The 23,919-nt window shown below is 43.1% G+C and overlaps 2 long non-coding RNA genes across 2 annotated transcripts in view; one reads left to right on the top strand and one right to left on the bottom strand.

Moving 5' to 3' along the window:
- Nucleotides 1–226: 226 nt before the first annotated feature.
- LOC308611226 lies at nt 227–1,330 on the bottom strand. Its single transcript, XR_014014798.1, has 3 exons — nt 715–1,330; nt 536–613; nt 227–448 (listed from the first exon to the last, which is right to left on the bottom strand). It is a non-coding gene; the product is annotated as an uncharacterized lncRNA (long non-coding RNA).
- Nucleotides 1,331–1,428: 98 nt separating this feature from the next.
- LOC308611227 overlaps nt 1,429–23,919 on the top strand; it is a 48,623-nt gene continuing 26,132 nt past the window's right edge. The window contains exon 1 of the long non-coding RNA XR_014014799.1: nt 1,429–2,090. This is a non-coding gene — a long non-coding RNA (uncharacterized lncRNA). The remainder of the gene's footprint in view (nt 2,091–23,919) is intronic.

Here is a 23,919-nt window from a genome sequence, read left to right as displayed (position 1 = left end):
GATGTCTGGGAAGGAGCTGCAGCGTGAAACATCTTCGCAGATCCCAGCAAGAAGCTCCTCTTCCCTGGCATCTGCCAGCAGTAGGCCCTGCAAGCGGAAGATTCCTCTGACAAGGCACTGTGCTGAGCAGCCCCCTCCTCCTAAGCTTCCGTGCTTAGCTGTTGCTAAAAACCCAGGCACCTGGCTTCAGAGTATCTCTTGCCGAATCCGTACATACTGTTCTTCAGGTAATCTGCTTCGGGATAGCTTTCCTCATTGATCAGACCAAACTCCATTAAGCTCTATCACACTGACACTTACCACAAACCAGAGCAACATTAAAAGGCAAGTACTACGGAATGCTATAGTATATGTTGTAAGCCACATAACTTACTTTCAAATGAAGCTGTTCATCATCAATCGGTGACGGTCATAGCTTCATTAGTATTCATCGACCTGCAGGATGCTCCTTCGAGGACAAAAAAATTTCTCATTTACTCTACATGTGGACTAAACACACGCAGACTCAAAGTATTAATACGAGTCCAATACACACCTGGTAAGATTGTCAGGTTTTAACCAAGTCATTTTCCAGCAAACCTTCTCCCATACGTTTTGGAACTTTCCTTTGCATCTAAAAAAGAAGCTTAAGTTCAAATGATGCTCCATCATCGTTTCTGTAAATCAACAGGTTTACTCCTTCGGTTTAAAAACTAAGCCCTCAACAACCCTTACCTCTGCCTCTCCACGGAACAGCTCCGTTCCACCGAAAGCCATTGCTCTTGCGGGGCATCTGTTTAAAATTAAGCGTTCTCACAGAATGTCATAGTTCAAGGTTTTCAGCACTAAACTCCTCCCCTTCAATAATCCTATTTGCACACAGCGCCACCTGGGCACAATACAACTCAAGTCTCACGCCGAGTCCGGGGCTACCCATTTTGAAATAACCGTTGATCTGGCCATGGGAGAAAGACACCCTATCACAGGCCTCTCGCTCTTAACGTTAGGGTAACCCCCCGCCCCCAAATCCCAGGAATGTTGTCTTCTGCCGGCCGCCTCCCAGGCTCAGTCAGCGGCTGCCCGGGCGTTAACAACCAGGCCGCGCGCAGCGCCGCAGCCACCAGCGGCCGCCTCCGCACGCCTAAGCTCGAAGCCGGCCGCCACCACGACTCGGGACACGTGGCGGCCCGGCGGCGCGTTCCCCACCTCCAAGTTTTCATCACCGCACTCTAAGTCCCAATTTCTGAAATCGTTTCACCGTACTGCATCCCCCAACCTAAGCGGCGCCGCCCGGGTTCGCTCGGACAACCGCCCGCAACGCCCGCTTACCTAGTACCACCCGGAAGCTCCCAGGTCCTGACGTAAAAGACCGACCGGTGTCGCCAGCAGTTCCCTGTATAGTCTCTCCCGAGCCGGAACGAGGCCGCCCCTCCCTCTCGCATCTATTGGGCGCTGTAGAGTAAGGGGGCGTGGCCGGCTCCTGACGGGAGGAGCAAGAGCGCGCCAGGCGGCTCTTTTCTTTCGGGAACTCGTTCCGGGGCGTGGTACGCGCGCCGTCCCTCCGCGGTGCGCACGCTCAGCCCCGGGCGCGCGCCCGTTGGCTCGCCGCGGTCCTTTGCCTCCGAGCCTGGCTGTACGTGGTGCGGGAGTGGCGCCAGAATTTAAACGAACAGCCGCCTTTGCAGGCGAGGCTACCACCTACCCTGAGCCAAGTCTGCCCGCGACGGCTGGGGCGGCTCGGGGCCGGCAGTGGACTTGAGTGTAGCAGTGGACTTGAGTGTAGGGCGGCCTCACCCGGTGACCCGCTCGAGAAGTCGGGCTGGCTGGTTGGCTGGCGCCTGCGGGAGTTGACGCCGGGCGACCGCTGCACGCCCGGAAAGAGAAATTGGCGGGCAGAAATGCTCGGGTGAAAAAAGTCTGTGAAAGCACCGTGTTTCTCCTCCGGTCCACAGCGAGAATGCCGCGCGTCTCGGGAGAGCCGGCCCGCCGCGCGGCACGCGGCTCAGCTGCGCTCCGCGGGACCCGCCCCACCCACAAGCCGCCGGGCGCAGGGCGCTGCTGTTAATGCTGATCCGCCCAGAGAATTCACCCCGAGACGGGAGACCCGAAAGGTAAATCCTCCGCTTGGTAGAGGAGAACACTGAGGCCTGAAGTAGCTAAGTAATTTTCCTAAATTCACACAACCAAAAAAAAAAAAAAAAAGACTTTGCTATTTAAATCTTTTTTGTACTAAATTCATTGTTAATGCATGCAGGAGAAATATTAATTTGAGAAATTTCCCAGAATGCTGTATCCAAACGACACTTCAATTCAGTAGCAACGATTGCATTAATTAGTAAGTACGGGTAAATATACGTACGTCTATGCACACACGGGAGCAGGTGACATTAGAACATTTCGGCATTTGAAAATTCAGGTCTTCATAGCACTTAACAACTAGTCATTATGTACGTGTGCGTTTGTTTATTGTCCTCCGCCGGTGCACCGCTCTTTATTTTTCTGCCTTAGAACAGTGCCTGGCATAAAGCAGGTGCTCAGTAACTACTGGTTGAATAAACGAATGAATGAATATATGCGGTGGCTTTTTAGAAAATTAAAATGAAGACCAAACTCCAGACTAAAAGATAATAGTGAAAAGTAAATTTCTATAACAGGAACCTAAGCGATGAAGTGTTTATTTGGCTGGGCGTTATGTATATTTGAAAATAACCATTTTGTAATGTACAATGTAAATTTGCATATTCCTCATATTAAAACAACTAAAAGAGTACAAAAGGATATAAAAAGCAAAGTAAAAGTTCCTTTTCATATCGCTGGGAATCTTCTCCTTACTGTTAACAGTAACCAATATTAACAGTTTTTGAAACTTTCTATGCACATATATGTACGTATTTTTTGACATGCAAATAGGATCTGTGTCCTTTTCTGCAACTTGCTTTGCCCCCTGGTAAATATCATAGACACCTTTTTGTATCAGTACATATAGATGACCTTCTTGTTTATAGCCTGCATAGTATTCAGTTGGATGTGTCATAATTTCATAACTTTCCAGCTTTTCACTATTTCAAATAGTGCCGAAGTGAATTATAGGTATATCATAGTGAGCTTGTGAGAAGATCTGCAAGGTCGATTTCTAGAGGTGAGGCAACGGTTCCGTGCACTTAGATTTGTGATAGATATTACTTAATTGTTCCCAGCTTCCTTCCACTCCCATCAAATGGTTGTGTTGTGATTATATTTTGAAGTGTGTTTTGTTTTGCTAATTGAGAAACATGTATGGCTGTTATGGGATGGCCATTGTCACACAATTGAAACCGAAAACTGTTACTCCCTTTGTTCCCTTTGAATCACTGTTTGCTGTGCTGAAGACCCTTAAAATCATCTGGTCAAAAGCAGTATAAAACAATGATTCTCTACCCTGACTTATCAATTGAATTACTTGGAGAGAGAAAAAGTATCAGATTTCTGGTTCCTAACCTGGAGCTACTAAAGCAGAATATCCCAAAGTGGGACCCAGGAAGCATTTTAAACAAGCATCTGGGACAGTGCTAACAGAAATATAACATAAACCACAAATGTGAGTCATATAGGTAATTTTGAATATGCTAGTAGCCATTTTAAATTTAAAATAGTAAATAGCATCAGATGAAATTAATTCCAGTACATTTTATTTAACCCAATAGAGCCAAAATATTTTCATTTCAATATATGATCAGCATAAGTTATGTACTCAGTCCTTAAAATCCGTTGTATACTTTACACTCACAGCACATCTCAGTTTGACTGTCCACATTTCAAGTGCTTCATTGCCACATGGCTAGTGGCTGTTGTATTGGACAGCTCAGGTCTAGGGTGATTCATATACATATATAAATTTGAGAACTGCTATATTAGGGTAAGTGCAGTACTGCACATCTGATATATATTCCAGTCTTAAAAAAAAAAGACTCCCATATTCCTTTTAACTCATAAACGGATAACTCTAACAAATGCAGTGCAAAATGAAATGAATTTAGAGCCTGATTAGTGACAACACTGCCCTCCAGTGAATGTGGCTGATGACTGTAAAGTCAGTACTTAATTCATTCAAGACTTTTATCTCTTCAAGGAACAGGAAAACATACTGAGGGATGAAGCCAACAGTTATTGCTCCCACACCTAAAGCAGACAAACGAAATGCTACCAAATATTTTTAAGGGAGTTAAGAAAGACCATATACAGGTCAGAACTGAAATTAAAAGTATCCTTGAAGAATTTAGCATACTGAAAACAACTCCTCATATTCTGTTGCAAACTTTCAGATAAGATCATCATTTTAATCATTTTTTTGGAAGAAATGTTCACTGAGCCCCTGGTGCATGCATTGTGCTTCAGGGAAGGTTAATGTGAATACACAACAGTCCTTGCCCTTCCTGAAAGAGTTTATACTTTAGTAAGAAGTAACCACCCAATTTTAGACACCTCTGCTTTATTTTTTTTGTTTTGTTTTAATTTTTGCTGGAATCTAGTTAATTTACAATGTTGTGTTAGTTTCAGGTGTACAGCAATGTGACTCAGTTATACATATACATATATGCATATACATATATACTCTTTTTTAGATTCTATTTTCATATAGGTCATTACAGAGTTTTGAGAAGAGTTCCCTGTGCTCTACAGTAGGTCCTTATTAATTATCTATTTCATATATAGTAGTGTAGACACTTCTGCTTTAAAAATTAGACATTCATTAAAGACTTTTAGGTAAGATTAGAGTGTGAACCAAATAGTCTTTTAGGAAGAGTTTGGAGAGAAAAAGCAGTGTTTAGAAATTTAGTGCAATCATTTAGATGACATTTTGTGAGGGACGCCACTCTAATTTTGGCCATGGAGATGGAAGGCAGGGAAGAGGACAACGCATGGTGAGAACTTATGTGCTACTAGGTTCTTGTATGCATTGGATCATGTAATCTTCAAAACAATCCTGGTGTACACTTTAAAGATGAGGAAAATGAGGCATAGAGATCTCGGTTAACTAACTTCCCAAGTCCTTCTGACCCCAGATTCATAATCCTGTCCCCAGAACATGCTGTGGCTGTGTTAAAGGAGGAGATGGTTCTTTGCTTGATGATGTGATGATCTGTGGGAGGAAGAGGAAGTGGAGTGGAGCCTAGGCAGGCAAGAGAATGGCAGCTCCACTGAGAGGAAGAGGCAAGTCAGGAATGACTGATTTGGGAGCGGGAAAAAGAAGATTCAGTTTTGGTTGTGTTTGATTTTGAGGGGAACATTTGGTTACACATTTGTCCAGTGGACCATCAGCAATGTAGAACTGAAGCCCAAGAGAAGAGTCGGGGCTAGAGAAGGACCATTTGGCAAACTAATGAAGATGATGAGTGAAGTCATGTGCACAAATGAGTGTGGGGAGAAAAGAAAAAAGGGCCAGCAGCAGTTGCCTAAAATCAGTGCTGTAGTGTGTGCAGATGTCCTGCAGTAGATAGCATTTGAACACATAGTCAATACACATAAAGAGCTGGTTAGATAATGAATGTATGAGAAAAGAGTTCACATGTACAGCTTTTGGTTAAATCATGGGAAGCATATGTATGCTAAGTTAGGTAATGTACACATAATTAACTTCTTCCAAAGTGGAAAAAAGTCAGCTTTCAGAAATAAGAATTATCTGATAAGGGATAATATCCAAAAAATATAAAGAACTCACACAACTCAGTAGCAAAACCCCCAAAACATTCCCATTGAAAAATGGACAGAGGATCTGAATAGACAGATTTTTCCAAAGAAGACATACAGATGGCCGACACGTATTGAGTTGACCAAAAAGTTCGTTCGGTTTTTTCCGTAAGATGGCTCTAGCAGCACTTAGTGACCTTTAACTTCATTTGAAACAATTTTGTTAGATTGTGTTGTGACAGCTGTCATATCAGCGTGCATTTAAAAAAGCTTATCAAAATTGGTGAATTTTTGTGTAGCCATTTTAATATGGAAGATGGAAGAAAAGCTACATTTTTGGCATATTACGCTCTATTGTTTCAAGAAAGGTAGAAACGCAACTGAAATGCAAAAAAAGATTTGTGCAGTGTATGGAGAAGGTGCTGTGACTGATCGAATGTGTCAAAAGTGATTGGTGAAGCTTTCTGCTGGAGATTTGCTGGACGATGCTCCATGGTCTGGTAGACCAGTTGAAGTTGAGAGCAGTCAAATCGAGACACTAATTGAGAGCAATCAACGTTACACCACTCGGGAGATAGCCGACCTACTCAAAATATCCAAATCAAGTGTTGAAAATCATTTGCACCAGCTTGGTTATGTTAATCACTTTGATGTTTGGGTTCCACGTAAGTTAAGCAAAAAAAACCTTCTTGACCATATTTCCGCATGTGATTGTCTACTACACGTAATGAAAACATTCCGTTTTTAAAGCAAATTGTGATGGATGATGAAAAGTAGGTACTGTACAACAATATGGAACGGAAGAGATTGTGGAGTAAGCGAAATGAACCACCACCAACCACACCAAAGGCTGGTCTTCATCCAAAGAAGGTGATGTTGTGTGTATGGTGGGATTGGAAGGGAGTCCTCTATTATGAGCTCCTTCTGGAAAACCAAACGACTAATTCCAACAAGGAGTGTTCCCAATTAGACCAACTGAAAGCAGCACTTGACGAAAAGCATCTGGAATTAGTCAGCAGAAAACGCATAATCTTCCATCAGGATAACACAAGACGGCATGTTTCTTTGACGACCAGGCAAAAACTGTTACAGTTTGGAAGTTCTGATTCATCCACCATATTCACCAGACTTGCACCTTCGGATTTCCATTTATTTCAGTCTTTACAAAATTCTCTTAATGGAAAAAATTTCAATGACCTGGAAGACTATAAAAGGCACCTGGAACAGTTCTTTGCTTGAAAAGATAAAAAGTTTTGGGAAGATGGAATTACGAAGTTGCCTGAAAAATGGCAGAAGGTAGTGGAACAAAACGGTGAATACGTTGTTCAATAAAGTTCTTGGTGAAAATGAAAAATGTGTCTTTTTTTTTGGTACGTGGGCCTCTCACTGTTGTGGCCTCTCTTGTTGCGGAGCACAGGCTCCGGACGCACAGGCTCAGCGGCCGTGGCTCACGGGCCCAGCCGCTCCACGGCATGTGGGATCTTCCCAGACCGGGGCACGAACTCATGTCCCCTGCATCGGCAGGCAGACTCTCAACCACTGCGCCACCAGGGAAGCCCACAAATGGAGGTCTTCGTATTCTTTGACTGTTAGAACAAGAGATAAGGCAGGTGTAGGGAAAGGCAGTCATGCATAGCCTGTTGACCCTTGCATAACTACATAAGAGCATGCCTTGGGCCTGGAACGTTTTCTTACATGGAAATAAGAAGTCCTCACAGCCTGTGCCGGGCATGATTTGTACTTTCTTTGCTCTGCTTTAAGCATGTGCATCGTATGACATCCGGCCAGCCCTTCTGCTATAATCTATTCCTGGTGGGGAGAGAAGGGGGTCCTTCACCAGCACAGGAGGGGTACGTGTAGACCATCTTCCTGCATCGGCTGTGGGGCAAGATGCACTGGCCATGGGGGAGCCATACTCACTACTGAGGCTGATCTTGCTCTGTCTGTTCTCTGCGTGAGTGAAGTGTTGTTCCACCCAGTGCCTGTGTGAATTGTGTCTTTGTTGGCAACTCTGATGCCTGCAAACCCTGCAGTGAGAGCACAGCTTGGTACTGCTGCTTCTGGTGGTAGGCAACAGGTGTCACTTGCTTGACAGTTTGGTGCAGTGAGCAAGGTCACCAACAAAGTATACCATGGCACAGGGTTCATCAGCGCAGCCATCCCAGGGTGGTGCTAGCTCCTTGGGGGGATGACGTCCCTCTAGCCGACTGGGGATAAATGAGATGTTGACAGTCTCCTTGTCAACAAGGATAAACTGGTGTGATGGACGAGGGCAGAATGCAAGAGGTGAGCCCTAAACATTTTTGGAAAATTAGCCTAGCTTCTGGCCACCTTCACACTCCTAAACCAGCCCCTAACTTCCACATGCAAGGGGTTGCAGATGACACCCAAGGGGAGTCAAAGGCCCCTGTGTAGGAAGCTCCTCCTCATTTGGGTTGTTTAAAAACCCCAAGTAAAGCTTGTTTTCACTCAACACAAAACCACTCATGGTGTTGCTGAAAATGTAACTGCTGAAATGAGGTCCTTCTCTCAGAATGAAATACGAAAACTGAAAGACAGATATGGGCAGAGGCCAGGGGGAGTCTCATGTGACTTGGATGGTGCATGTGGTTGATTAGGGGGCCTTGCCGACTTAAATATCTCAGACTGAGTGATGCAGTCCAGAGAAGCTAATCACTGACCCCTGGCTGCAATGTGTTTTTGCCCACATGGGACAGGGCAGTCAACGGGGCAGAGAAAAAGATAAGCCCATGTTGCTCTTGATCTGGATTGCGAAGAGTATGAGCACGGCATTCCCAACAGTAGGGACTTCCCTAAGACTAGGAGCCCCTGGAAAACCACTCATAAAGCCATGACTGCATTTCAGGTAAAAGCCATAGATGCTGCCTATATGACCCTGACTCTGGGGTTGTGGATGATGCAGTGGAGTCCTTCATGTGACGGGGGGCTCTCCAGTGGAAGACCCCATTAACCCTCCAGTTGTCCCCTAAAATGACTATGGGACAAGAAATAGAAAAGCTCCACTGAAAATGTTCTGTTTGGGATAAAAACAATAGAATGATTTCAGTGGTTTCCAACAATTTGGGCGAAACAGATAGAAAACCAGCAATGGGAAGCCATGCCCAGAGGCCAAAAGGGCAACTCAAGGGAAGACAGAGGAGGAATGAAGGAGAGAACAGGGCTGACCCACAGCAATATGGCTTCAGTTGTTAAACCTGGATAGAAAAAACAAAAATTGATGAGATCCCTACAGAAGACTTTTACCAGTGCTACTGGACAGAGAGAGGTCCCTCTAAATTAGAGGTTAAGGCTCTAATCCCATATTCCCATTGTGATAGCTCGGCTGGAGCAAAATGAATCAGACACTCTCCACGCACTCCAAAACAGACAAGACTCCCTGAACTCACTAGCTAAGCTGGTGGTGGTAATGGACAACCAAATAGCCTTGCTCTGCTGGCAGAACATCATGGCATTTGTGTTATTGCCAACACTTGTGTATATATCAATAATTAAGGAAAGGTTAAAAACTGAGCTGGAGAGGATCCATGCTCAGGCAGGATGATTATCAGCTGTATACCTGCAGTCCCCCTAGACTCTTTTCAGAAAACTCTTTAGTTAGCTTACTCCAGGCCCTTGGGGTTCTTGATTAGGGAGCATCCTTGAGGGAGGTCTGATCACCCTCCTGGGTCTGGTTCTCCTTGTGACCCTGATGAACTGCTGTCCCAAAATGACATGGAGCCTCTGCGAGTAAACCGCATCCATATGAATTGTTCAGGGGCCCCACTGGACCTAGTTCCATCTCCAAATTTGGGAGCGGAGGGTGTTCCTACCATATTTGATGTGTTTTATCTGCTATTTCAGTGGCTGAGCAAGGGTTGGGGGCTGGACTATTGGGAAAGACAGTTATGTATAGCCTGTTGACCCTTGCATGGCTGCATATCACGGGACACATGGAATCGTTTGGGAATCTCTTTCCCTGTTCTGGGTTTGATACGTAATTCTTTGTTCTGCTTAAAGTGTGTGCATGATATGGCACCTGGCTAACCCCAGCTCTATCTGAACCTGGTGGGGAGAGGAGGAGGTCCTTTACCTGCAGCCCAGGAGAGGTGTGTGTAGACCATCTCCCGGCACTGTCTGTGGGATAAGATGCGCTGGCCATGGGGGACCGACACTCATTACTGAGGCTGATCTTGCTCCGTCTGTTCTCTCTGTGAGTGAAGTGTTGTTCCATCCAGTGGCCGTGTGAACTGTGTCTTTCTCGGTGACCCTGACACCTGCAAACCGTGCAGGTTGACATCCTGGGACTGCTGCCCCTGGTGGTGAGCAACAGATGTCCACTTGCTTGACAGCAGGAAGTACAGGTACGGATAATGGAAGTCATTGTTTGTATTTTCTCACCTAACTACGAGGCAAGGTCATCAACTGAGAATGGAAAATTGGGAAGTATAAGAGGTTTAAAGAGAAAGGATGTGTGAAATTATCAGTATGCAGAGTAGCAAAGCAGGCAGACCAGGGAAGTGAAATAGGATTGGTTCGCAGTGTGGAGTGCACATGCAATTTATGGCCGTACATTTATTGCGAGTAGAGCTGTGAACTTCCTATTTCTAGAAATATTCAGACATTTGGATGCCGGCATGGAGCAGGTGGGATTAATTGGGATAACTAGGGCTAAAGCTTTGTCAGGCAGGATAATGAAGGGAGAAAGGACTGACTGAGAGAGTTAAGGGTGTTTGCAAGGAAATGATTTGAACAATTAATAACGAAATATAAACTGGGTAAGAAGATCATCTGTAGTGAGAAAGTGATGGTGTCCATGGACTGGAGGTTTCATTATAGCCGAAGAAGAGCTGCAGTGGGAAGACTAGAAAAGATAGGAAATGGGAGGATTAGAAAGTAGCATTCTGGAATTTGAGATTTTGGAGGTACTGTAATTGTTGGTAAAGACAGGGTCAACAGTGTTACTGTGGGGGTGGGGGGTTGAGGTGGAAGGATGAAATGATCACTGTGGGGAAGGTTGGGGAGCTGAGAGTCTAAGGTGTCAGGTGGGTCATCACCGTGGACGGTGACACTATAATTGATGAGTAGTGGGAATAAAGACTACAAAACGTGCTAGAGTCATCAGTGAATGAGGGGGTGTGACCCAAGGGCTTGAAAGATGACAGTAACGAGAAAGAACTAGTGTAAAAATATGCTGCCCTACTTCAAAGATTATGGGGCTTCTTTAATTTAATTTATTTATTATTTTTGGCTGCGTTGGGTCTTCATTGTTGCGCGCAGGCTTTTCTCTAGTTGGGGCGAGTGGGGGCTACTCTTCCTTGTGGTGCGCGGCCTTCTTATTGCAGTGGCTTCTCTTGTCGTGGAGCATGGGCTCCAGGCGCGTGCTTTTCAGTAGTTGTGGCGCACGGGCTTAGTTGCTCCGCGGCATGTGGGATCTTCCCGGACCGGGGCACGAACCCGTGTCCCCTGCATTGGTAGGCGGATTCTCAACCACTGCGCCAGCAGGGAAGCCCGATTATGGGGCTTTTGTAGGAGGAAAGAGGAATAAGATTTGGGAGCTACGACAAAGAGCGAGGGGAGCACCCCTCCACCTCCGAGTTCCATGGGTGGTTCAGTTTGGGACAAAGTTTGAGATGTTTGGACACATCCAATACAAGATTCCAAGTATGCAATTGAATATTCAAGCCTAGAATTTGGGAGAAAGGTGAAGGATGGAGATATGCACTTAAGATTTGTACTAGAAATTTATCAGCTTTTGGCCACCTGACATCCACAGTGATCCCCCTTCTTCCAAGTTCTTTTACTTTTTCGTGGATCTGTCTTTCATTTACTCTCAGCTCATACTATTAATATTTGGATGCAGTTACAGCACTCTCAGCTGTAGAGTAGGGCCTGACTGGCTTAACCACCCAGTAAATCCTGCCACCTAGCCTCAGTGACTGGCCTGCAGGTGGAAATGACCCAGTTGGAGTCAATGAGAGTAGACTTGACTCTTGTCCAACTGTTGGGAAAAAGAAGCTTTCTCTTTCCTTTTGCATATTGAGCGTAGAGGATGTGAAATCTGGGAGTGCTGCAAACACGTTTTGACCACAAGAGGAGAAGCCCTCTGAGAATTAAGTCAGTACACAGAGGGCAGGAGAGTAGAGCTGAGCTGAGAGGCAGAGAGAATCGGGCTGTAAGGATATCATTGAACATCATGGATTCCTGTGGCCCTGGAGTGTAGCCATTCCTCAGTGAAAACCAAGTTGTGTTCAGTTATCTATTGCTGCGTGATAAACCACCCAAACTTAGTGCCGTAAAATAAAAACAAGTCTCATTTTTCAAGATTCTGTAGGTCGACTGGACAGTGTTTTGACTGGGCTTATTCATGCTGAGGCATTCAGTTAACCAACCTGCTGGGGGTGGGCTCAGCTGGCACAACTAGGATAGCTGGGTTTCTCTTTCCACATGGTGTTTCATCCCAGGCTTCTTCACGGCATGGAAGTAACAGGGCAGTATTCCAAAAGGTTACCTATTAAGCCTTTGCTTATATCATGTATGCTGACACTCCATTGTTCATATGAAGTCATATGGCCAAGCCTAGAGTTAGTATGGAGAGGGTACCCAAGAGTGTGGATCCTGAGAGGTGTGAATAGTACTGAGAGGTGTGATTCATCGAGGCTATTACTCTAATGACTTACAACCACCTGTTTCTACTAATAGTTAGACCACTTGAAGCTCATCCATGGACTGAAGTGATAGATCAACCTCAGTTTATCTCATTAAAAAAATCTCCTGTGTTAAATATCCTGTATTTCCCACTCTAGATCCACTCTTTAACCTTCTCCATCGTGCTTCGTGCTCTGGGAGGCTGCCCTAAATGGACTGCAAAAATGAATTCCCTTGTCCTCTGGCTTCCCATTGGTTTGGCCCAATAGGGAACCCCAGCAGGAGGTCACAGGGAGGAGGGGGTTGCTGTTGGCCTCCACTGAAGGGAAAGCTTCTGTTACGGTGGCCCTCTCCACTCTTCTCTTTCTTCCCTTGCCCCTTCAGACACAAGAGTAGTAAAGCTCAACAAGGCTCAGGATATTATTTTATCCTTTTGGTTTTCCTACACCTTATCCACCTCGTAAATAGTCTATTTATTGAAGTATTCTCTAATTATCCATATGTTTCCAGTTGGGACTGTCAATGATATTTACCTCTACAATCCTGTTTTAATGAACTAGGATTAAGTGCATTTCAAAGTACACACATAGGGACTTCCCTTGTGGTGCAGTGGTTAAGAATCCACCTGCCAATGCAGGGACACGGGTTCGATCCCTGGTCTGGGAAGATTCCCATATGCCACGGAGCAACGAAGCCCACGCACAACTACTGAGCCTGCGCTCTCGAACCCACGAGCCACAGCTACTGAGGCCGCGTGCCACAACTACTGAAGCCCACGCGCCTAGAGCCCATGCTCCGCAACAAGAGAAGCCACCGCAATGACAATCCCGTGCACTGCAACGAAGAGGAGCCACCAACTCGCCGCAACTAGAAAAAAGCCCGCGCACAGCAAAGAAGACCCAACACAGCCAAAAATAAAAATTAATTAATTAATTAATTTTAAAAAAGTACACATGTACTCATATATGTGATAAAGAATATGCTTATTTTGTCAACTTTGCCAAAGTGAATTAAGCTTTTGATTTCTGTATACCAGCCTGACCTTAACTACCCCTTTTACTTCAGCTTCTCACAAGCAAATTATAGGCAGTATTAAATAAGATGTTTGGATCATTCTTTTTCATTTTTAATTAATTAATTAATTAATTTTATTTATTTTTATTTTTGGCTGTGTTGGGTCTTCGTTGCTGCACGCGGGCTTTCTCTGGTTGCGGCAACCAGGGGCTACTCTTTGTTTTGGTGCGCAGGCTTCTCATTGCGGTGGCTTCTCGTTGCGGAGCGTGGGCTCTAGGCACGAGGGCTTCAGTAGTTGTGGCACGCGGGCTCAGTAGTTGTGACTCACAGGCTCTAGAGCGCAGGCTCCATAGTTTTGGCACATGGGCTTAGTTGCTCCGTGGCATGTGGGATCTTCCCGGAGCAGGGCTCAAACCTGTGTCCCCTGCATTGGCAGGCGGATTCTTAACCACTGCGCCACCAGGGAAGCCCTGGATCATTCTTAAGCATTGTTTAGAATGACTGCAAACAAATGATTGCCTAGAAACTGGCTGGGAATGCATATAATAATTGAATTCCATACCTTGTCAGTATATTTTATACACTTGCTGTTGGTTAGTTCTCATTTTATAATGTCTTGAGGGACATAATCCTAGAATCCTAAATCCTCAGAGTAAAGTTTGCAACCATTTCACCCTTTAGCTTTACAATACACAACCATGTGTTATTTTTAAACTCTGGTTTTAGAGAATTTCATAATTCTCTAAATGACAAACAGCTAGATGACAAACAGCTATTATAGATTTCTTAAAGGTGTTTTAAGAGGATGAAATTGTGGCCAAAGTTCTGTATGTTATTAAATTCCCAACACACTACAAAGTGTTGCCAGTTATTTTTATCATACAACAAATGTGATGACTGACTATATTTTGTAAGTACTTCAGCTATTAAGTATCAAATGTCATTAGTGGTTCAGTAATTTCTTAAAAACAAAATTAAAGTGGAGTTGGAAATGGGCTACAGTGTGTGGCTTCCTAGATGTACATTTTTACTTCGCTCTTGTCACACTGTACTTTCCTGTGGTATTCTGGTTGGTCTATTTCAGGTGTATGGAGGAACCTGAAATGCATGTACTGTCCTTCCATGCCAGTGCATTGCAAGGCCACGGATCAGGAGACTTTAGCTCAGAAATGTTATTTAATAGCCGATCATAGACAGAATTTTCCCAACTTGTATTGTGTGGGTAATTAGACCTTGTCAACTTTGTGAAATGATTATACAATGAGGGTTTTGAAATGGAAAGAAAGAGTTTACTTCTGAGAGTTACTTACGTATAAGAATAGAAAATAAAAGGTAACCTTTTAAGAAAGACACACTGGAAATCAACTTTAAAAAAATTTTAATTAATTAATTTATTTTTGGCTGCGTTGGGTCTTCGTTGCTGCCCTCAGTCTTTCTTTAGTTGTGGAGAGTGGTGGCTTCTCTTGTTGCGGAGCATGGGCTCTAGGCACGCGGACTTCAGTAGTTGCAGCACGTGGGCTTCAGTAGTTGTGGCTCCCCAGCTCTAGAGCACAGGCTCAGTAGCTGTGGCGCTTGGGCTTAGTTGCTCCGAGGCATGTGGGATCTTCCCGGACCAGGGATCCAACCCGTGTCCCCTGCATCGGCAGGTGGATTCCTAACCACCGTGCCACTAGGGAAGTCCCGGAAATCAACTTATTTGGAAAGAGTTTCATTACATTCAAAATTCATTAGCCATGACAGACATTATGGACAGACCTTATGTACACACTGCATGCTCTGAACATAGGCAACAAACATCAGCTATAATTTATACTTTCATGGCCATTAGAAAGCCCTCATGAGTTAAAATAGACTTAAGGCATAACAACCAAATAAAGTGAGGGAACCTTGATAAATTCTGGTTGAAAAATAACAGTTAAAAGACATTTTTTGGACAACCGAGAAATTTGAATTTGGACTGGATATTACGTAGTTTTGGGGTATTGTAATTTTCTTAAATGTGTGAATGCTATTGTTTATAGAGGGGAATCTCCTAATTCTTAGAATATACATATTGAAATATTTAGAGGCAAAGCTTCATGATGTCTATACCTTACTTTCATATGGTTTGGACAAATATTCACACACATACATTTCATGTATTTGCTTAGTTTCTATGGATAACGCATGGAAAATGGTTCAGCAGTACGTATGTGAGATACATACATCTGTGTATGTGTATGTATGCGCACACACTGACATATATGTATGTATTTTTACCATATTCTCTCTCCCCCCAACATGCGCATATGATAATATTATTAACAATTATTGACTCTAGTTGGTGCGTATAAGGTTATTCATTATCCTTTCAGTTTTTCTATGTGTTTAAAAGAAGGGAGTGGGGAGGAAACCCTGGAAGGTGGGGAATCCTTGTAGTAGGTTACCGTAAAGACAGTTATTTTTCTCCCAATATCTATTTTCTCCTCCTTCCTCCATCTTCTTCCTTAGTAATAGAGCTCTGAATTTATTTGGCGTGGCAAGATGCCTTCCTACCTTACTTTTTTTGTTTGTTTGTTTGCGGTACACGGGCCTCTCTCACTGTTGTGGCCTCTCCCGTTGCGGAGCACAGGCTCCGGACGCGCAGGCTTAGCGGCCATGGCTCACGGGCCTACCCGCTCCACGGCATGTGGGATCTTCCCGGACCGGGGCACGAAATTGAGTCATTTGACCTCTATAGTTTCTTACAGCATTGATTTTGTGGATTATATCCTCATAGTATATTTTCACATGTTCCTCGATCTTCCGTTTTTTCAGTACATTGAATCTAGATTCAATAGGTACATAACGTCTGGTTGTCTCTTTCGGGAAGCAGACAGTGAAACAATGCCTAAATCCATTAATGCTTTAGGGATTATAAAATTGTGATCTCTAAATCTCCTTTTCACAAGAGGAATAATCCTAATTCTCAAGAATATTGGGGATGACATAATTATAATCACATAATTACTTGTTTATTTTATTCCACATTATACATGCAATATTCTCAGAAAAACAACACCAACACTACCACCATTCATGTGGTTGCTGAAAAAAATTAATTTTGTGTATGCTCTCCTCATGTTCCTACGTTTAAAAAAATAGATGTATGGCACAGTAGTACTGTAACAACATTATAAATGCATATAACCATTATGTACTACATAGTCTCTTGTATTCGTCATCTAATCTTAGTTCTATATGTAAATAAATATTTGATGTTAACCGATAGTTCTTATGTCAATATTTCTCTAGTCATCATGTTATCTGAAGCTCATTCCCTAGTAGATTTGACAGGAAAGGCTCACGTGAGCAATATTCTGTGAGTTCTTGTAGGTTGAAAACAGTTTACTTGCAGCATTTAATTTTGAAAATCAGTTTGGCTGTATATAAATCTTGGTCATATTTTCTTTCCTGGAGTACTTTAAATATGTTACTCTATTTTCCTTTGGCATAAAGCATTACTGTGGAAAAGTCTAATGACAATTTGAATTTCTTGCCCATTTAAGTGATTTTGTCCTTTGTCTCAATGCCAAAAAATTCTTTTTTCTCTCTTTTCTTCAAAATCTAGTAATTTTATCCACATATTTCTTTTTTTCCCCAGCATATTAAGATATAATTGATATATAACATTGTATAAGTTTAAGGTATACAAGATGTTGATTTGATACATGTATTTGATTTTATGTATCACAAAATAATGACCACCATACCCTTTAGCTAATACCTCCATTATGTCACATAATTACCATTTATTTTTTTTGTGATGAGAACATTTAGGATCTACTCTCTTAGCAACTTTCAAGTATGTGATACAGTATTATTAACTCTAATCACCATGCTTCACATTAGAACCCCAGAACTTATTCACGTTTTATCTGGAAATTTGTCCTATTTGATCAACATCTTTCCTTTCCCCCAACCCCAGCCCCTGGTAACCAGCATTTTACTCTCTGTTTCTATCAGTTTGGCTTTTTTAGATTCCACATATAAGCAATAGCACAATGTATGTGTCTTTCTTTGACTTATTTCACTTAACATGATGCCCTCAAGGTCCATCCATGTTGTCACAAATGACAGAATTTCCTTCTTTATAATAGCTGAATGATATTCCACTGTGTATATATACCAAATCTTCTTTATGCATTTGTCTGTTGATGGATACGTAGATTGTTTTCATACCTTGGCTACGTAATTATTATGGATAATGCTGCAGTGAACATGGGAGTGCAGATATCTCTTTGAGGTCATGTTTTCATTTCCTTTGGATATATACCCAGAAGTATGTAAGTATTCCTGGTTCTTATGGTAGCTGAATTTGGTTTGCTAATATTTTGTTGAAATATTTTGCCCTCAAGCTTATCAGGGATATAGGCCTGATATTTCTTATAGTGTCCTTGTTTGGCTTTGGTATCAGGGTTATGCTGGCCTCATAAAATGGGTTTGGAGGTGTTCTCTCTTATTCTACTTTTTGGAAGAATTTGAGAAGGATTGGTATTAATTCTTCTTTTAATGTTGTGGAATTCACCAGTGAAGACTTTGTTAGGTTATACTTGAGAGGTCCTTTTGCTGGTTAGTTCTGAGAGATCATATTGTCAAGACCGCTCCATCCCTTTCAGACCTTACTATGGACCCCTGATGTTAGAGTGTGCAAAACCCTTCCTAGTTTCAGCTGTTATTCTTAAATTGACCCTTTGAACTTTTCAGTGAACACCTGTTGGCTTTTTTTGGCTTCTCAGGTCAATCAGCTGTCTTTTGCTTCTCTTTACTTTCCTCTGTTACTGATACCATGCAGCTCTTGTAGCTGTTGGTTTTTATGCCCATATACTCACATTTTGGGGTTTGTAAAGCTACCTTTAACCTAGTTCTGTTGTAGATGTTGTCTGTGGGCTGTTTATATTACTACTCTAGTTGCTGTATTTGTTTTTATGGTGAAATTTGGGGAGATCCAAAAGCTATGTTGCTTCTGCGTCAATATTCCTAGAATCCTCTATGATTTGTATTAAAAAAAATTAAAAGCCATGCCTACGGCTTCTACTGCCTACAATCACTGTATTGGTTTGTTAGGGCTGCCAGGCTTCTTGACTTATAGATGGCTGTCTTCCCCCTGTGTCTTCACATCATCTTCTCCTTGTTCACGTCTTTGCCTAAATTTCCTTTTCTTACAAGAACACCAGTCATATTGGATTCAGGCCCACTCTAATGACCTCACTTTAACTTAATTACCTCTTTGAAGACCCTATTTCCAAATATCACATTCTGAGGTACTGGGGATTAGGACCGCAACAGATGAATTAGGTGGTGTGGGGTGGTGACGGGGTAGGGGTGGGCAGAGAACACATGATTGAACTCATGTCAACCACGTATGTTCTGATGGCTCCAAAATCTTCTTTATTTTTTTAATAAACTTTACTTTTTAAATTTTTATTATATTTATTTCTTTATTTTTGGCTGCGTTGGGTCTTCGTTGCTGCACGCGGGCTTTCTCTAGTTGCGGCGAGCAGGGGCTACTCTTCGTTGCGGTGCAAGGGCTTCTCATTGAGGTGGCTTCTCTTGTTGCGGAGCGCGGGCTTCAGTAGTTGCGGCACGTGGTCTCAGTAGTTGTGGCTTACAGGCTCCAGAGCGCAGGCTCAGTAGTTGTGGTGCACAGGCTTAGTTGCTCCACGGCATGTGGGATCTTCCCAGACCAGGGATCGAACCCAGGTCCCCTGCATGGGCAGGCAGATTCTTAACCACTGCGCTGCCAGGGAAGTCCCAAAATCTTCTATTTGTATCTCTTGACCAACACCTCTCTGACAGGTCATTTTCCCACATTTATATGCTCTTGTTACTTAGCACACTTCACTGAATGAATAAATTACCTAGTAGCCAATAAATATGTGGCTCCACAACACTTGAAACATAACATGTCCCCAGTTGTACGCCTTTTCTTTGCTTTAAACTTGTTACTCTCTTTGCATTCATTAACTTGGTAAGTGGCACCAGTATAGTCACTTAGTTTCCCAGGTCAGAAATCAGGGGCTATTATAAGCTCTCTTCTCTTACGTGTCACCTCTATAGAGTCATGAAATTCTTTTGTTTCTGCTTCCTTCACTTTTTCTTATCTACCTCTTTTTTTCTTCACCCTTGATTGCTACTGTCTTAATTCAGGGACCCTCTCTATCGACCAGGATTACCTCCCTCCCTTAAATTAACACTGAATTTATTTATTTAGGAATCGGTAATGCACTCACATGATGCCAGACTCAAAAGCTCTAGTGAAATGTCTGTTCCCACTCATCTCATCCACCCAGTACACCTCTCTGGAAGCAACAAAATGCTATCACTTTCTAGTGTTTCCTTCCTGAGATATTTTATGCATCTGTTGTTTTTTTCATGTACTGCATGCATATTAAATGCATAAAATACTTTTGTTTGTCTTTTTTACTTAAGAGGTGAAATATACTGCATGTTGTTCTGCAAATTAATTTTTTGTAGTTTAACAACGTATGGAAATCATTCTATATCAATACATAAAATTTTTAAAATAGCTTTATTTCATTTCATGTGTGACTACGGAACATTTAGGTGCCTATGAATAACCTTGTATATAACCTTCTATACATGTGCAAATGGACCCATAGGATAAATTCCTCCAAGTGGAATTGCTGAGTCAAAAAGTGTATAGATTTTTAGTGCTGACAGATGTTGCCAAATTGCCCTTCAATTTTTTGTCTGTAGTCCTTTTTACTCATCTCTCTGCTTCGAATTCACCCTCTGTGATGCTGCCAGAGGCAATCTCTAAACTGAAACTCTAATCATGATACTCTGCTTCTTAAAACTCATCAGTGACTCCCAATTACTTATCAGAAAAATTCAAACTCCTTGGTATGAAGTATATAACCCTGCCTTGTGGGTATTTGCTCATCTGGCCGGGCTCACTTCTCCACATTTCCCCAGGTATACTTTATACTGTGGTTAAACTAGTTCATGTATCTCATACAATCTGTGCTTCATGCCTCTGTACAATACATGCTACTGCTTCTGCTTGGAATACCTGCTCATGCTTCAGGATTCAGTTGAGTGGTCTCCTACTCAAATGGAGTAGAACATGCCTTGGTTCCTGCTACCACAGTGCCAGGTACATATCTCTAAGATTGCCCTTTGTCGTTGGATAGCAATCACCTGTTCATATCTGTTCATATCTGTCTCTCCTAGCCTGTCAATTAAATAGCTATAGAATTGATGCCACACAAAGAAAATATAAAAGGAATGCAGGGGCTTCCCTGGTGGCGCAGTGGTTGAGAGTCCGCCTGCCGATGCAGGGCACACGGGTTCGTGCCCCGGTTTGGGAAGATCCCACATGCTGTGGAGCGGCTGGGCCCGTGAGCCATGGCCGCTGAGCCTGCGCGTCCGGAGCCTGTGCTCCACAAGGGGAGAGGCCACAACAGTGAGAGGCCCACATACAGCCAAAAAAAAAAAAAAAAGCTATAAAAAAAAAGGAATGCAGGATCCAGTCAGGCAATAAGGAGATGTGTTGAGTCCAGTCAACCAGGAGGATTTATTAAGAACTGGCAAATTAATCTTAATCCCACTTTTTTATCAGACATACCTCAGGGGATCGACAGATTCCAAAAAGGGTTTGAGGTGGCTACATAAACACACAGAGAAAAGAAAAATAAAATATCAGAGGGAAAGAAAGAAAAATTAGGATGCAGTACTCAAAGCAAGTCAGGGGAGATGTTAGTTAATACACAAGGTATTAGTTTGCAATGGTTGCCATAACAAAGTACCACAGACTAGATGGTTTAGGCAACAGAAATTTATTTTCTCACAGTTTTGGAGGCTAGAAATCGGAGATCAAGTGCTGGCAGGCTTGGTTTCTTCTGAGGCCTCTCCTTGCTTGTAGCTGGTTGTCTTCACATGTTCTTCCCCCTCTGTGTGTCTGTGTCTTAATCTCCTCTTCTTATAAGGACTGAAGCCCAAGCATATTGGATTAGGGTCCACCCTGTTAGCCTCATTTTAATTTCTCTCTTAAAAGATCCTATCTCAAGTACATTAACATTTGGTGGTACTAGGGGTTAAGCCTTCACTGTACAATTTTTTGGGAGACAGTTCAGCTCATAACACACAGTAATCTATAGCATAAGATTCTGTCCAACTTCAGGAAGAGAGTCATATATTTCAGTCTAAATTTCCTAAAAGCAAAAATAAATAAAAAGCTGGGGGGATAAGGTCACTTATAACCTTCATCATATCACCATTCATCTGAACTAAGACCTAAATAATGACACTCTATCAGCCACAAGAAGACATAGGAGCAGATAATTCCAGAGAGAAGGCCCAAAGGCCCAGAGATGGGAAAGAACTTGACTGGAGTGTAATGAAGGAGAGATGGGCCAGGTCAGGTTAAGTCCATTTAGAATTTGGTAAGGGGCTTAGATTTTATTCTAGTTGCCATGGGAAGGCTCTGGAGGGTTTTAAGCTGGGGGCGACATGATGTGATTAATGTTTTCAAAATAATTTGGGGTACTATACAAAGAATGGGTATATGTTTAAGTGGGCAAGAGTGGAAGCAGTGACAACAGCAACAGTGAAGGGCTGCTCTGCAAAGAAATACAAGCTTCCTCCAGAGTACAAATCAATGCATCCCTTCTTTTATCAAGAAAGTCTTGCTATGTAAAAAATTGTTAGCTGAACTAAATATTATGCTTAGCGAAGTAGTTGTATTTCATTTTAGTGCAAGGTTCTTATGTTGTTGTGGGCTAGAAACAAGCAGTTCTTGTCTGTGGGTCTTACTTTGAGTAACACCTCCGAGGCTATTGCAGAGGTCCGGGTTAGAGGTGACAGTGGCTGGGACTGGAGTGATAATGGTAGAAACAGTAAGAAGTGGGCATAATAGGGCTCTGTCATGATGGCAGAAACAATGGGACTTGTTCACAAATTCACTAGGGTAGAAGAAAGAGAAATGAAGAGTAGGTCTCAGATTCGGAACTTGAGTAAGAGCGTGGCTGGTGTGTTGTACTGCGTTAGGGAAGAGTGGGAGAGGAGCAGGTTTGAGGGGGAAAATCAGATTTTCCATTTTGGACATGTCATATTTGAGAAGCCTATTAGACACTTCAGGGGAGATGTTGGGCAGGCAGTCTTGAGTTCCAGAGGGAGGTCAGGGATTTACATTTTTTAACTTATTCTTTTGAAAAGGCAATTTGTTCACGTAGTTCAAAAATAAAAATGTCAAATATTGTAAAGTGCTAAGTGTTCTTTTTGTGTGTGTGGTACGCGGGCCTCTCACTGTTGTGGCCTCTCCCATTGTGGAGCACAGGCTCCGGATGCGCAGGCTCAGCGGCCATGGCTCATGGGCCCAGCCGCTCCACGGCATGTGGGATCATCCCGGACCGGGGCTCGAACCCGTGTCCCCTGCATCAGCAGGCGGACTCTCAACCACTGCGCCATCAGGGAAGCACACAGAGTGTTTCTTCATGCTTGTCCACCATCTGTCTAGTTCCTACCCTACCTTCTTCCCTTTTATGTATCCTCAAACATTTCTTTATGTTTATATAAGCATATACAAAGACATATTCTTGGTTTTGCTCCTTTTTTTTTTTTTTAAGAGCTTCAAATGCTTAGCTTTTTATTTATTCATTTATTTGTTTATTTAATTTTGGCTGTGTTGGGTCTTCGCTTCTGCGCGAGGGCTTTCTCTAGCTGCGGCCAGCGGGGGCCACTCTTCATCGCGGTGCGTGGGCCTCTCACTATCGCGGCCTCTCTTGTTGTGGAGCACAGGCTCCAGACGCACAGGCTCAGTAGTTGTGGCTCACGGGCCTAGCTGCGCCGTGGCATGTGGGATCCTCCCAGACCAGGGCTCGAACCCGTGTCCCCTGCATTAGCAGGCAGATTCCCAACCACTGTGCCACCAGGGAAGCCCGGTTTTGCTCCTTTTTATACAAAAAGCAGTACTCATCTATACTGTTTTCATGTTGATTTTTTCTTTTAATATGGTGTATCTTGAGATCTTTCTATAACATCCAATAGCTTCCTCATTCTTTATTTAACAGTTGCATAGTATTTAGTCATATTGCTATACCATAATTTATGTAACCAATATTCTATGAAAGTTCATTAGGATTGTGTTAGTCAGCTTGGGCTGCTAGAACAAAATACCACAGCCTGGGCAGCTTAAACAAAAGGCATTTAATTCTCACAGTTCTAGAGGCTGGGAAGTCCAAGATCAAGGGGCTGGTGGATTCACTTCCTGGTGAGGGCTCTCTTCCTGGCTTGTAGGTGGCTGCCTTCTCTGTGTGTCCTCACATTACAGAGAGAGGAAACTCTGTTGTCCTTTCCTTTCGAATAGGGGCACTGATCCCATCATGTGCACTCTACCTTAATAACCTCTAAACCTAAGTACCTCCCAAAGGCCCCACCTCCTAATACCACCACATTGGAGGTGAAATATGAATTTTTGGAGGTGGGGCACAAAAAATCAGTCCATAACAAGGATCGTTTCTAACTAGATTTTTTCCAAGATCCCTTTTCTATTCTAAGGTTCATGATACTCTTTATTAAATTATTTTTTCAGTACTCTCTTTCCCTCCCACCTCCCCACAACAGGATGCATAA

The sequence above is a fragment of the Mesoplodon bidens genome (assembly GCF_964165515.1).
Source record: "Mesoplodon bidens genome assembly, contig: HAP1_SCAFFOLD_609, whole genome shotgun sequence".
NCBI lineage: Eukaryota > Metazoa > Chordata > Mammalia > Artiodactyla > Ziphiidae > Mesoplodon > Mesoplodon bidens.
The sequence above is the reverse complement of the archived record's forward strand: the minus strand, read 5'-3'. Positions and strand labels throughout refer to the sequence as shown.